The sequence below is a fragment of the Phyllobates terribilis genome, unplaced genomic scaffold (genome assembly GCF_046119375.1).
Source record: "Phyllobates terribilis strain yellow unplaced genomic scaffold, ASM4611937v1 Scaffold_12__6_contigs__length_324123572, whole genome shotgun sequence".
Classification (NCBI taxonomy): Eukaryota; Metazoa; Chordata; class Amphibia; order Anura; family Dendrobatidae; genus Phyllobates; species Phyllobates terribilis.
In genome coordinates this window covers 18,050,832-18,057,012 of record NW_027362772.1, presented here as the reverse complement: position 1 = coordinate 18,057,012, position 6,181 = coordinate 18,050,832, and positions in this window count along the sequence as shown.

Here is a 6,181-nt window from a genome sequence, read left to right as displayed (position 1 = left end):
AAGTGTTTATTTTTCTGCTGCAGATCTTTAACCCCTTTATGACGTGGTACATAATAGTACGCGCCACGTCGTAACCCCTGGCTCAGCGCAGCCTCCGGCACTGAGCCCACACTGGAAGCGGGCATGTCAGCTGATTTATACAGCTGACATGTGCCCGCAACAGCCACGGGTGGAATCGCGATCCACCCGCGGCTGTTAACTAGTTAAATGCCGCTGTCAATCTCTAACAGCGTCGCGCCGGAAGCGTGTCACTTACCCCACCCATCGGTGACCCCGTCATGTGATCGCGGGTCACCGATGCATGGGCATGACAACCCGGGATCTGCAGCAGACCCCAGTGGTTGTCATGTCCAGATTGCTATGAGCACCGCCCAGTGGTCGGTGCTCATAGCAAGTGAGCAAATCTGCTACATAGAGGTGATCTGCTCATCCCCTGTATGTAGCAGAGCCGATCAGGTAATTGCTACTTCTAGTCTCCTATGGAAACCATAGAAGCAAGCAAAAACTAAAAAAAAAAAATAATTTTAAATCACCCCCCTTTTTCCCCATTCAAAATAAAACAATAAAAAAAATAACAAAACACATACACATATTTGGTATCGCCGCGTTCAGAACCGCCCGATCTATCAATATAAAAAAAGAATTAATCCGATCTGTAAATGGCGTAACAAGAAAAAAATTCTAAACGCCAGAATTATGGGGTTTTTTTTTGAAAATGTTTATTTTGAAAAATTAAAATGTTATGGCTCTGGGAAGAAAGAGAGGAAAAAAAACAGAAAATGCTCCGGTCATTAAGGGGTTAAACACAGTAGACTTGAGTTTTAATGAAATCACATGCTTGAACTGTTAGTTCATGTTCACACATGGTCTAATTGCAGCAGATTTCCCTGCATCAAAAGTTGGCAGGAGAAATTACAATCCGTGCATTTTTCCCTTTTCTTTTTTTCCTGTACTTTACAATTCAAGTCAATGGGAAAGCTGGAAAGATGTCCAGATCAGGATCTTGCGAAATGTTCGGTGATGGCCCCCGGAGAGAAGAACCCAAGAGGTTTATTCTCTGAGTTATTTTGATTGAAGGGTCCAATTCCAAAGTTTCCAAGTCTTCTCCAAGCAAGGTAACAACCCCTGGTGGTCCTGTGGCTTCATAATATCATCACTGGTGGTCCTGTAATCACCAGGGATGATATTATAAAGCCACAAGACCACTAGGGATGATATTATAAAGCCACAGGACCACCAGGGATGATATTATGAAGCCACAGGACCACCAGGGATGATATTATAAAGCCACAGGACCACCAGGGATGATATTATAAAGCCACAGGATCACCAGGGATGATATTATTAAGCCACAGGACCACCAGGGATGATATTATTAAGCCACAGGAACACCAGGGATGATATTATAAAGCCACAGGATCACCAGGGATGATATTATTAAGCCACCGGACCACCAGGGATGATATTATTAAGCCACATGACCACCAGGGATGATATTATAAAGCAACTGGAACCCAGGGATGATATTTTAAAGCCACAGGACCACCAGGGATGATATTATTAATCCACATGACCACCAGGGATGATATTATAAAGCCACTGGAACCCAGGGATGATATTATAAAGCCACAGGACCACCAGGGATGATATTATTAAGCCACAGGACCACCAGGGATGATATTATAAAGCCACAGGACCACCAGGGATGATATTATTAAGCCACAAGACCACCAGGGATGGTATTATTAAGCTGCAGGACCACCAGGGATGATATTATAAAGCCACAGGATCACCAGGGATGATTTTACTGAACCACTTGACTACCAGGGATGATATTATAGAACCACAGGATCAATGATAATATCAAACAACATGACCACCAGGGATAATATTATGATGATACAACATAATTAGCAGGGATGATATTGTTAAACCACAGAACTGCCGAGGATGATATTGATCAACCAAAGGACCACGAAAAGAATATGTAATCAAACATCTAGACCATCAAAGTATAATATTATCAAACTACAGGACCAACAGGGAAGATACTATTAAACCACAGGACCACAATGCATAATGGAATTAAACCACAGGACAGCAAGGTATGATATTATCAAACCACAGGACCACCAGGGATAATATTATCAAATCACATGACCAACAATGATAATAGTATCAAACCACAGGACCACCAGAGATGATATTATGAAACCATAAGATCACTATGAAATGTTATTACCAAACCACAGGACCACCAGGGATGATATGATGCCACCGAACCAACAGGCATGATATTATTAAACCACAGGACCACCAAGAATTATATTATGAAACCACAAGACCACCAGGGATTATAGTATCAAGCCACAGGACCACCAGGGATTATTTAATCAAACCACAGGACCACCAGGGATTATATAATCAAACCACAGGACCACCAAGGGTGTAAGGATGTCATTATTTTAAAAATATAACTTCAGGACCCATTGGTAATCACATTTTTGACGTCCAGCTTCAGTGATATGTGTCGTTCTCCAGGCAAGAAGGATCAGGGGAATAGGGACCTGCACATTGGATTTCAACTATGCACATATAATGCGGTGCTCCAGTTTACCTGCTCTTGGGACCTACAAAGAGTCACCTGGGTCTCACTCCCCATAGTCTATAGATGCCCATGCCAGTCATAGACATCTGCCCACACATTTCTCAGGAATACGGCGCGCCGCCCAAACTATGAGTATAAATCATCACTTGTTATACATTTTTTAACTATGAGACTCTAGAAATGAACTTCCTAGCCTGAAGCAGCTGGAAACGCGTCTAACCGGTGAGCGCCGCCTGTACAGTGCAATCACTAACCTTTGACTTAGCCTCAATAAGAAGAAGCTTTGACCCGATCATTAAGAAGCCTTGACCTGAAGCATTTCTTGATAATGAACATTGTCAATTTTTTTCATAATTGTTCCCCATGAAAGCTCTAATAATCCAGAAGATTGACAGGTCTGCCGCACAGGAAGGGTCAGCAGGATGGATGTCAACGCAGCCCGGGTTATCATTGGATCGTCCCTTTATTTAACCCCTTTAAGCACCATATGTATGTTACGGACCCGATTCATTACTGCATTTGCAGCTATTTTTTTTCTAGTTTTTCCTGTTTTCGGCTGTTTTTCTTTCTTTTAAATTACAGTTTGTTTTCAACTTGTTTATGATTTTTTTTTTTTTTTGTCTCTAGGCGTAATTTTTGTAATGGAGATATCTGTAACCTATTCATTATATAGACATTTTTAAAAAAAAAAATATTTTTTTTTGCGCAATTGTACTCCCATTCTTCCCACCCCCAGGGTGTTTATTTCTTTACCAGAACTTTTTGTGCCAATGTTAAAGTTGCATGAATAATGAGATTTTTTTTTTCTAAAAAAAAAGTTCATCTAAGGTAAAGGACAAAAAAAAGAGAACATTTATTATTGTGCGGAAAATGCAATTTTTGAAAAATTTGGAGCAAAAAAAAAATATATAAATGAATAAACGATTGAGAAAAGGTCATTAAAAAAAAAAGTACAAATGATGAGTGTCATATACAGACCTTAACCCCTTACTGACAATAAGTCGCCCCAGCATTTCAATAAAATGCAATAAGACGCGATGAAAACATCGTATATACCATAGTATGGTATCAATAAAAATGTCAGCTCAGGGCGCAAAAAATAAGCCCTCACCCGGCCCTATATCCCAAGAATTGAAAAAATGGCAACATAAGCAAAACTTCTTTATTTACAATTTTCCAATTTTTTTTTCACCACTTAAATAAATAAAAAAACATCCATGTTTGGTATCTGTGAACTCGTACTGACCTAGAGAATCATAATGCAAGGTTAGTTTTACCATATAGTGAACAAGGGAAATAAAAAATCCCAAAAACCATTGTGGAATTGAACTTTTATTGCAATTTCAATGCACTTGGATTTTTTTTTCTCACTTTCCAGTGCGGTAAAATCAATGGTGCTGTTCCAATGTAGAACTCGTCCTGCAAAAAACAAGCACTTGTATGTCTGAGGACAGAAAAATGAACAAAAATTATGGCGCTTGGAAGAAGGGGAGGAAAAAGCTAAAATGAAAACATGGAAATTAGCCCCTTCAGAAAGGGGATTCAGTGGTGAACATGGACATAGCTACTGAAGAAAGTAAAAAATTGGAAGAAAGTAAAGTATTGGAAGAAAGCAAAGAAAGTAAAGTATTGGAAGAGAGTGAAGAAAGTAAATTATTGGAAGAGAATGAAGAAAGTAAATTATTGGAAGAAAGTCAAGAAAGTAAAGTATTGGAAGAGAACAAAGAAAGTAAAGTATTGGAAGAAAGTGAAGCTAGTAAAGTATTGGAAGAAAATGGAGAAAGTAAAGTATTGGAAGAGAGTGAAGAAAGTAAAGTATTGGAAGAAAGTAAAGAAAGTAAAGCATTGGAAGAGAACAAAGGAAGTAAAGCATTGGAAGAAAATGGAGAAAGTAAAGTATTGGAAGAGAGTGAAGAAAGTAAAGTATTGGAAGAAAGTAAAGAAAGTAAAGCATTGGAAGAGAACAAAGGAAGTAAAGCATTGGAAGAAAGTGAAGACAGTAAAGTATTGGAAGAAAATGGAGAAAGTAAAGTATTGGAAGAGAGTGAAGAAAGTAAAGTATTGGAAGAAAGTAAAGAAAGTAAAGTATTGGAAGAGAGTGAAGAAAGTAAAGTATTGGAAGAGAATGAAGAAAGTAAAGTATTGGAAGAGAACAAAGAAAGTAAAGTATTGGAAGAAGGCGAAGACAGTAACGTATTGGAAGAAAATGAAGAAAGTAAAGTATTGGAAGAAAACAAAAAATTAAAGCATTGGAAGAAAGTAAAGACAGTAAAGTATTGGAAGAGAGTGAAGAAAGTAAAGTATTGGAAGAAAGCGAAGAAAGTAAAGCATTGGAAGAGAGTGAAGAAAGTAAAGTATTGGAAGAAAGTCAAGAAAGTAAAGTATTGGAAGAGAACAAAGAAAGTAAAGTATTGGAAGAAAGCGAAGAAAGTAAAGCATTGGAAGAGAGTGAAGAAAGTAAACTATTGGAAGAAAGTCAAGAAAGTAAAGTATTGGAAGAGAACAAAGAAAGTAAAGTATTGGAAGAAAGCAAAGAAAGTAAAGTAGTGGAAGAAAGCGAAGAAAGTAAAGTATTGGAAGAAAGCAAAGAAAGTAAAGTACTGGAAGAGAGTGAAGAAAGTAAAGTATTGGAAGAAATTGAAGAAAGTAAAGTATTGGAAGAGAGTGAAGAAAGTAAAGTATTGGAAGAGAGTGAAGAAAGTAAACTATTGGAAGAAAGCAAAGAAAGTAAAGTATTGGAAGAAAGCGAAGACAGTAAAGTATTGGAAGAAAATGAAGAAAGTAAAGTATTGGAAGAGAGCAAAGAAAGTAAAGTATTGGAAGAAAGCAAAGAAAGTAAAGTATTGGAAGAGAGTGAAGAAAGTAAAGTATTGGAAGAAAGTAAAGTATTGGAAGAAAACAAAAAATTAAAGCATTGGAAGAAAGTGAAGACAGTAAAGTATCATATCAAAGTGAAGAAAGTAAAGTATTGGAAGAAAACAAAGAAAGTAAAGTATTGGAAGAGAGTGAAGAAAGTAAAGTATTGGAAGAAAGTAAAGAAAGTAAAGTATTGGAAGAGAGTGAAGAAAGTAAAGTATTGGAAGAGAATGAAGAAAGTAAAGTATTGGAAGAAAGTAAAGTATTGGAAGAGAACAAAGAAAGTAAAGTATTGGAAGAAGGCGAAGACAGTAACGTATTGGAAGAAAATGAAGAAAGTAAAGTATTGGAAGAAAACAAAAAATTAAAGCATTGGAAGAAAGTAAAGACAGTAAAGTATTGGAAGAGAGTGAAGAAAGTAAAGTATTGGAAGAAAGCGAAGAAAGTAAAGCATTGGAAGAGAGTGAAGAAAGTAAAGTATTGGAAGAAAGCAAAGAAAGTAAAGTCCTGGAAGAGAGTGAAGAAAGTAAACTATTGGAAGAAAGTCAAGAAAGTAAAGTATTGGAAGAGAACAAAGAAAGTAAAGTATTGGAAGAAAGCAAAGAAAGTAAAGTAGTGGAAGAAAGCGAAGAAAGTAAAGTATTGGAAGAAAGCAAAGAAAGTAAAGTACTGGAAGAGAGTGAAGAAAATAAAGTATTGGAAGAAATTGAAGAAAGT